Here is a 10387-nt window from a genome sequence, read left to right as displayed (position 1 = left end):
CCCTTGTTGAGCCGATACATATTTACTTCAAGATTTATCTTAGACTCAGCTTGGCGTACCACATCAGCCCTAGATGCAGCTAAAGCTTTGCTAAGAGCACCAGCCTCAGCCCTAGCGTCATCTCTCTCCCTAGCAAGACGCTGAAGGTAATATTTAACATCAGAAGACTGAGAAGAACGAGCTTGACGCAATTCTTCTTCCAAAAGATTGATTTTAGCTTCCAATGATAAGACATGTTCTCGGGATTCACGAAGATTATCACGCGTCCACAACAACGTTCCATCAAACAAACGACGATCATTGTTATATTGGTTATGCATATCAATCATTTGGACTCGTCTGACCCGCCACTTCTCTGCCAGAGCATTATGTTCATCGGCATGAGCATTCCACTTATCAGCCTCGCTCTTTATCTTCTCTACCAACTCTGCGATGCGAGATTTCTGACGCTGCCGCTCTTTCCGAAGCCATACTAACTCAGGAACTCCATCCACTGAAGATAGGGTGGGGGAGGGAGACTCAGACAGAACATTAATTACAGTAAAGGACAACATCAAGGAAGAGAACAGATAATCAAACCTGTAACAGCCGAAGAATTTTTCTTGGCCTCAACCAACTCACTACGAGCCATAGCAAGATCCATGCGAAGCTTCTCCTCCTCCTTTCCTTGTTTCTCCTTAGCCTTGAGGAGACTCTTCAACTCACATATCTCCCTATCCCTATCAGCAATGACAGTCTCAGCCGCAGTAAGCTCCTCTTCCCGAAGACGAAGCTTAGCCTCCAACTTAAGGGATTTGGCCTTAAAAAACTGGTACAACATGTGATTGCAATGCTTACTCCTCATCATCTGCGAATCAGAAGATTAGAACACCATGACTCTAAAAATTGCTAAAAATTGATACCAGGCAAAATGATAAGAGAACTCACCTCTAACATTCGTTGTTGGGGAAATCCATACTGATACCCATCAGCCAACGCCATCATATCAGCAACAGTCGAGGGAGCGTCGACTACTAGAGAAGCCTCCAAGGCCCGAAGATTCTTATCCCACGCTTCTGCAACCTGGTCCTCGGGAGACAATTGCATCATCTTACGGGTATAGGCATCAGATTTCTTCTCACCCTCCACCACAGGAGCTGGATTGGGTACGAATATCAAGTTCTTATTTTTAAACCAAGCTAACATGGCATCATCACCCTCAAGGATCAGTGACTGAGGAAAATCATCTCCAGAAGACCCAACCGAGGCCTTACCCATGTCCGTGAATTTAGCACCCGAAGAGTTCGAGGCTACTCCCACATCCAAATATGGAAGGTCTCTAGCACCGCTCCCCTCTGGAACATCACTATCATCCACGACTCCCTTGCCCTTTTCGTCCGCCTTGTTAGAGTTACCAAGCACATCCCATTCATCGTTTGGGGAAAGAAAGTTGAACTCAGAAGCCAGGCCCAGGGAAGCGTTTATGTCAAAACTATCCTCCGCGGAATAAATCCGACCAAAGGAAAACTCCTGAGACATAGAAGGAATTTCACCACCAACACCCTCATCACTAAGGCCAGTGTTATCATCACCAGCATCACTGCAACCCGCATGATTAGCTTAGGCACCAGCATCATGACAACCTGCGGGATTAATTTCACCACCAATACCGCTGCCACCAGCGGTAGTATTCCCTTCAACAAATTATTCATCATCATGACCTGGAGGGGATGTATCAGTACGCTCTTCCATATCAGACATATCTTCATCCTCTCCAAGATCAGTCACAGGACTGTTAACTTCTTCATAAACCTCCGCCTCCTCGATTGTTGCGGTGGTGGACTGCTTGGGATTTATCCTCCTTTTCTTCGTCGCCTAAAAAGACAAGGCACAAGAATAAAAACCCCTGACTTTGAAAAGAATTAAAACTGCCTCAACTAAAGGAAAAGGCATATGGAAATCTTACCTTGATAACCGCAGCATTCTTCGCCTGAAGATCAGCATCGGAACTATCTTCGTCATCTCCATCAACAACATCGAGGGCATATTGGAAATTCATGCCCTCAAAATTCAAATGCCAAGGACGGAAATTCCCATAACGAGCAGGTGGATCCGCACGTATCTGGCTATCTGCGGTAGGACGCCATCCTTGCGGACTCGGAACCCACCCCCAAGCCCAGGGACCAACAACCTCAATAACAGTTGCGTGCCATTCATAGTCATGATCACGCTTGATCCGCTCACGAGTAGGAAACACCAGTTTTTTAGTAGAATTCTCTGTACCCGGGACGTACTTCACCTTAGCACTACTTACTTCACTCAGAAGGCGGATCTCACCACGAGGAGCGGCAATATTCCGAAGACTCACACTCCACGGTTTACGGTTCCTACTGTTAACATAGTCACCAAAAGACTTGTTAAAATTCTCAAGCGTATACCACTCCCTTTCCTCAGTATTGGGAACATAAAGAGTCATCATTGTCTCTCCTTTGCTCCGAAGATAACACTCCCTCAGTGCACGAAGATAATTCCCATGAAGTTGGAAAATAGAGCGACAGTGTGTGTTCTTCAAAGAACCCTATCGACCAGCCAGCACATCATAATAAAAAGAATCCCCAGACTTGTACAAAGGCAACAGAAGACCCGCTTCAAAGGCCCCCACCGTGGTCAGCAGATGAAATTCATCAAACTTATATGTCGATATCAACTCATAAGTAATATCATCATCAGCGGCGTAAAAACAAACATTGAATAGCTGAAGACCATGCTTTTTCTTGAAAACCTCCAGATCAATATGTTTGAAGGTCACTTTCTTCTCCCCAACAGCGACGCTACGTATTTCCTGAGAAATATCTTCCTCCTCCACGGGATTAGGCGCAGAACCCTTCGAAGGGTTTCTTTCGGAAGCTTTCCTCTTAGGATGAACCTTAGATACATCAGTCTTCGAAACCACTACTTTCGAAGACCTCCCCTTGGGTTGAGACACTGGAGGGGGAGGTAGAGGATGTTGATGAGACGCGGAAGGAGGCACCACTGACCGAAGAAGTAGGACATCCCGCGTTCTCTTAGGATCATCACGCGGATTAACCAAGGGACGAGAAACAACATACCGGGAGCCAGGAGCCTCTTTTGGCCGGTCCCCCTTCTGCGTATTCCCTCTATGCGACTCACCCCTCTTAGAAGTTAAGTGCCTCTGACCAGAAGAAGACGAAACCCTATGAACGCGGGCATCACCTTGGGAAGATTTAGACGAACCTCCACCAGGCGGAGAAACATCAGGATCCCTACGCGGAGGAGATCTACGTGGACTAGGCGGTGGAGTTTGATAAGAAACCCGCGGAAGGTCAGCCATGTCTGCGTAGTACACAAACAAGTTTCAGATTTCCGCGGAGACAAAACGAAAATAAAAAAACCCAATTTCATCCAGTTCTTCATAATCATGAACCAGATGGAAAATAAGGGGAAATAACAAATAGGGGCAAGCATGCACGAAGGAAGATATCATTACTGTTTGTAATGACGAACAGGGGAAATCATACACACATCTATATATATGTTCTTCATCACAAACACATATAGCAACAACAGAAAACAAATATATTTTTCAAAAAATAATCAAACACAGTAGAACCACTTACCTATAAAGGAAAAAATCAGGGTCGTGAAAAAAGCCTCGACGAACAACAACAGCAGCAGAAAGCTTCGAGGAACAACAACAACAGCAGCAGAAAGCTTCGAGGAACAACAACAACAGCAACAACAAAGACAAAAACAACAGTAGCAGCAACAACAATTAATAACAAGGAAACAAAAGCAGAGAACAAAAAATTAAAGTTCTGAGGAAAGAGAAGGAATGAAATTTATGACTAGAGAATTTTCATATTCCTTCTCATATATATGTACAAAGAGAAATAAAACCGCCCCACTACCCAAGAAGAAGTTATTGCAAATAGTGGGGAACGTGCCCTAAAATCTAGGAAAATAATAAAGAGAAGATGAAGAGAGTGACACGTTTTTTCTTCCCACTTCGACTAACCGCCCAGTAGGATGAAAAGGGGCAAATTGTAGGTACACATTTCATCTTCCGCCACGTGTCCGCAAAGACACACGTAGGAAATGCGGCTGAGAGCATCAAGATATGATATCACACGTGGACAGCCAAGAGACGCGCCTTGTCAAGATAGCGTCGCCACCCACCAGATCCAACGGTAGAGGATCCAGGAGACATAAACACTAGAACACTGCGAAGCACCGGAGGATAACCCAAGAGTCACTTTATCCTATCCCCAGAAAGATCCAAGATCTACGACTGGGGATAGTCAGACTGACGCAGACAAGACAGGGGCAGAGGACAGCTGTCTACCACGGACAAACATCTCAACTACCCGCATTAAATACCCTCAAACAGCATACGTGTCAGTCAGCCTGTATTGGAAGCGCAGATAATACTGCGTATCCAGACAAAACACGCAGATGCGACCGAGAACACGAAGACTTCTGCGTGAGTGGCACAAAACACAAGAGGATAAGGTTATAACGGGCTTCAGAAGTGGACCCCACGTAACCTCCCTATAAATACCCCTCTCCCCCAAGTGAAGAGGGGGCGAAAAATATTGAGAGGAGAATAGGAGAGAGACAGAGAGATAAAGAAAGTGTAAGTGAAGTTCCTCCTGCTACGCAGGCTTATGTGGATCTCAAAGTCATTCGACTATTTCTGTAACCTTCATACATATAATGAAAGACCCAAACCCGCAGTCAGAGAATCATATAAGTTAATCGTTTCGTCTATGTTCATGCATTTATACTTTATATGTTCAATTCGATACTTATGGTATATCATGTTCGTACATTTTATACTTCATCCACTATGTATCTTATTGTATGAACTAAGAACAATGATTGTAGTTGATGAGACGAGGAAGAGTATTAAAACTCTGAATCAAGGATTCGACATAACCAATCCATTCCCCTCAGGCGCAGCTTATTTATTGTATTGTCATGAATCTGCGCGCATTATTTGTGAATACTCAGATGACATTGATCTCTGTGTTCACACAACCGATCGAACAAAGAAAACATGGTCATGCCAGGGAATAGACATTCGTAGGCATGTTTTGACTTGATTCATTATGGAGTTCGGTAGCTCTCCTGGGGATTAAAGCTAATTAAGTTTTAATAGGATCAAGTATACTAAAGGTTGGTACGAGCTTCGTGGACACATGAAACATCATGTCTGGTACCAACCAAATACTAATGAATAAATGGTAGCTGTGTGAATTACGTACATGTATATGCATGCATGACGCAAAGAAACGAAAAGGTTGTTGGTAGGTGGTACGTGTGACACATGAAAATTTTAATGCGGCTGTCGATATTGAGTCGTGTTGTTTTCTATGGCTCCACCGAGCAAGTTGAGTCGTGTTGTTTTCTATGGTTCCACCAAGAAAGTTGAGTATTTTGTTTCCCTTGGTTGTAAGTTGTAACTGCACCAATAAAACACCGTTATCGGCGCTGAACTCCGAAAACCTTTTATTTCATTTTTTTTTTTAAATTAAGGACAAAATTCTCAGGCGACGTTGCAAAGTACTCCCTTCTTCCCCAATTAAATGACCTATTTGGTTTTAAGTTTTGTCCAATAAATAGATGACCTATTTCTGTTACTATAAGAAATATGTATAATTTGATAGTTATGTTTATATTCTTTACGTAGGTGTTTTAAAATGCTTTTCAATGGTATAAAGTTTACGAAAAACCGTGGTATAATTTAAGAGATAAATCATTTTTAAGTTTTACTAACATCCTTGTTTTAAAAATTGTGCAAACTACAACTAGGTTATCTAATTAGGGACGGAGGGAGTATATCCATGTATAACTTGATCATAGCTTGCATGTAGACTATAAAAAAGATACGAGGGGTGAGTAGAATCTTCTGCGCAAATGTATTTCCTCTTGTCGTCGGTGGCATGCCTAGAAATCTTTTGATATTCTCTTTCGTGGTGCTTGTTCACACGATTGCTAAAAGAGGTTAACTGGGTTTATCAGGGGTACCGTTTGAGTGATCCAAGGGTCAGGATTCGACGGTCAAGATCGGATGTAATTTTTTTGTCTCATATAAAACGGTACTCCTACTAATTCCGGTCACCCCTATAACAATCATGCTTGTTCATGCCAGATGTTGGTAACATTTCACGTTCTCGCTTCCAAATAAAGCAGTGGCAAATTTTTGAAATGCAAAAAAATATGTTAATAAAGCAGAAAAATACAAAAGAAAGGAAATCTTTCCGTCCCAAATTGGATGAGCTAGATGGTTTTAGATTTTGTCCCAAAATAAATGAGCTATATCATTAAAAAATGGGTTTTTTTCTACAATTATCCTTTTAATTGATTATTACAGTATAAGAAATATGTATAATTTGATAGTCATGTTTATATTCGTTATATATAGGAGTTTTAAAATGTTTCCCAATGGTATAAAGCTAACGAATATCCGTTGTATAGTTTGAGAGATAAATCATTTCTAATTTTCCTAATAATTATATATAAGGTATAATTGTAATAAATACTTCAAAATTCTCTTCTTTCCTCCTTTCCTTAAGAATTATGCAAACTACAACTACTTCATCTAATTAGAAACGCAGGGTGTACAAAATTCATAATGTCAGATTACATATGATATAGATGGACCATCTTTAATTGTGTAGAATTTGGTTATCATAAATAAATCTAAAATGTATCCTTATCATAGCTCCGGAGTACCATTGTTTGTTTGATCAAAACCATGACCTCCTGTAAAACTAGGCCTATCTCCTCCAGCACTCGACTGTTCTGTTCCTTCCATATATTCCATATTATGGCATATGAGAATATTTTCCGTAGCCCTTTGCACCTTTCATGTAAAACTTTCCAATCCCAAGCTTCAAAAAGATGTAAAACAGTTTCGGGCAGTGGCCATTGAAAAAGCGGGGGTCTAACAACACTACCCAATATTTCGCTTAGCAATCTGTATGAACAAACTCGAATATACTTTTAAGAGAATCAACAAGACTCAATCAACTAAAAGTATATCAACGAGTTTATATCTCTCTCTTGTTTTGATTTAATCAAGCAAGAACTGCGAGTTGTAATCAAATACAAGGAATAACTTGGATGGTACCAGAGACCGATATCCAAGGATCAATAAATGACAATCAACAACCAAAGGTTGGATTACTCTAATTGATGATATAATGCACAACATGTATTATTTCAGTTATAAAGATAAAACACTATAATGCGGAAACTGAAATAACACAGACACCAGAAATTTTGTTAACGAGGAAACCGCAAATGCGAAAAACTCCGGGACCTAGTCCAGATTGAACACACACTGTATTAAGCCGCTACAGACACTAGCCTACTCCAAGCTAACTTCGGACTGGACTGTAGTTGAACCCCAATCAATCTCCCAATGATCCAAGGTACAGTTATGCTCCTACACCTCTGATCCCAGCAGGATACTGCGCACTTGATTCCCTTAGATGATCTCACCCACAACTAAGAGTTGCTACGATCCAAAATAGCAGGCTTTGACAATAAACAAATCTGTCTCACACAGACAAGTCTATCAAAGGATCAATCTGTCTCCCACAGATAAACCCTAAAGGTTTTGTTCCGTCTTTTGATAATAATCAAAGTGAACATGAACCAATTGATAATCCGGTCTTATATTCCCAAAGAGCGGCCTAGATTAATCAATCACCTCACAATAATCTTAATCGTATGGTAGCGAAACAAGATGTTGTGGAATCACAATAATGAGACGAAGGTGTTTGTGATTACTTTTTATATCTTGCATATCGGAGATATCAATCTCAAGCCAATCAATATGATTGTACTCGTACGATAGAAGATGCAAGATCAGATCACACAACTACGATAAAAGTAGTATCGGCCTGGCTTCACAATCCCAATGAAGTCTTTAAGTCGTTAACCTGGTTATAGAAGAAGAAAACCAAAGGTTAAAGGAGAAACGACTCTAGTACGCAAACTAGTATCACACGTAAGGTGTGGGGATTAGTTTTGCACAATACTAGATGTCTCCTTTATATAGTCTTTCAAATCAGGGTTTGCAATCAATGTTAGCTTAGTAACAAAGCATTCAATATTCACCATTAAATGAAAACCTGATTTAGATTCAATCTAATATTTCTCAACCGTTAGATCAAAAACTTAGCTTGTTATACACACTTGACAATGCACGTTTCTAGGTTTGTTAACCGTACCCAAACGTATGCACTTGTTGGTTCAACAATAGTCAACCAAATGGTTATACATATAAGCATTTCATATCAACCATGTTTTTCTTCACCATAACTAGTTCAAATGACTTCAAATGAACTAGTTAGAGAGTTGTTCAATTGCAAGGAGATCTTATGTACTACACAAGACACAATTGAAGCAGAGATGATTTGATTCACTTGAATCGGTTCATGAACTTTATAGCCCCGTATTGCAAACTGCATTCCTTAGTCTTTAAAGTTTAAGTTCAGAAATCATCTTCAGATATATAACCTTCTTAAGTTCGCAGACTAGGTTCGCGGACTTAAGAAACCGGGCCGAGTTTACAAACTCCAGCAGAAAATTTCAGCAAGAGACCTTCCGCTGGTTCGCGGACTGGTACTCACGCTACTAGTTTGTCAACTCCAGCAGAATTTCTCGGGATGAGAAGTTCGGCAGTTCGCGGACTTGGCTCACGCCATCTTCCGGTTTCTCTTGATCAACAAAGTTCGCAAACTTTGGTTCAAGGAATAGGACTTATACATAAATGTGTTTCCACAACAATGTTTATGTCCACCATTGGTTATGTAATCTAAACTCTGATTTCAATCATTGAAACATTCTTAGAGGACGTTATATAGTTGTTACACCATTTCTCGTCAAAGCATTTTCAAGATGATTGAAACATATTATGACTTTTGTCACATGGTAAAGATAAACTTGATCGAAGCGAAAATCTTACCAACAATATTTCGAGATATAGATGGGCGAGGTATACTCGGCTCGAAATACCAAATGTGTATAATCCAAGTCTATATATATAGCATACGACTTCTTGTCTCAAATAGTAGGAGATAGAGTATATAGACTTTTGAGTGACAGATAAGTTCAAGTCTTTACATACCTTTTTGTAGAGAAGTTCCACCGGTTCCTTGAGTAGTTATTCTACTTGTATGATGAATCGCCATGAAGTCCTTGAGCTCAACTACACTTTCTATCCTAGTCCGAGACTTAGCTATAATAGATTAGAAATCAAGACTTATAATTTGTATCACTAACATTGACAAACATGCTTGATATAGCAACGCATGCGAGTTCGACCGAGCAATGCTCTAACAATCTCCCCCTTTGTCAATTTTAGTGACAAATCTATCAATACATATAGAATAGAAAAAAGATAAAGAAACCTTATTATCTCCTATTCCACATGTCTAATCTTCAACATTCCTCGAAATCTTCGTCACTTCCAAGTACTCCAATGATCCCAAAGGTTGTAAGTTTAGCATCATCGTTGTTGAAGATCCGTAGCTATAACAATGAGAAAGCATCGGTCTCGATCATTCTTATACAGTGTCATAGTATTATTACACAGTATCAAAGTTCAATTGTATCACAACTTCAACAATAATACTATGGTGATATGTATCACTCTCCCTTAGTCAATACTCCATCTCACATGGAAACCACTCCCCCTTACATAATGATCCGAAAACCATATGTATTTGTAGTATGAACTACATATTAATTCTCCCCCTTTTTGTCAGTAAAATTGGCAAAGGTACAAGAACGGGATCATAATGAAATTTCCGAAAGAGACATTTCATGAAAAAAGGAAAAAAAATACATACCAAATAATTTAGATGAAATCATAAAGCCGAAGCTAAATGCATTCATCAAGGAGTTTAAAGATACAAGATAACCCCTCTAACATTCCACAGCCGCACTCCCCTCAAGATATTACCATTAAGCACAAGTTCAAAAGAACTCTCCCCCATTTGATGTCATTCCCGAAAGAACAACAAGAGCTACCTTAATTTCAAGAGAAAAGAAGGATTTTATTGGACACAAAAAAAACATGAGAATGATTTTCTATATCAAAATACTCAATCAAATTAATCATAAGTAAACCCATGACTAATTTAATCGGAATACACAATCAAATTAAACACAACAAGTGATCAATTTAATTGATTGTTCTCAACATAAGTAAACTTACGGAGCAATAACTAAATAACCAAACAAGATGATTAATTTAGTTCAAAATTCTCAACATAAAGTACCTTACGGAACAACCAACAAAGTTAATCATAAAATAATCAACTTCGTTGTATCGTGCTCGACATAAGACACATTACGGAGCCTCACAGTAATA

This window comes from Papaver somniferum, chromosome 5, assembly GCF_003573695.1.
Source record: "Papaver somniferum cultivar HN1 chromosome 5, ASM357369v1, whole genome shotgun sequence".
Classification (NCBI taxonomy): domain Eukaryota; kingdom Viridiplantae; phylum Streptophyta; class Magnoliopsida; order Ranunculales; family Papaveraceae; genus Papaver; species Papaver somniferum.
The sequence above is the reverse complement of the archived record's forward strand: the minus strand, read 5'-3'. Positions refer to the sequence as shown.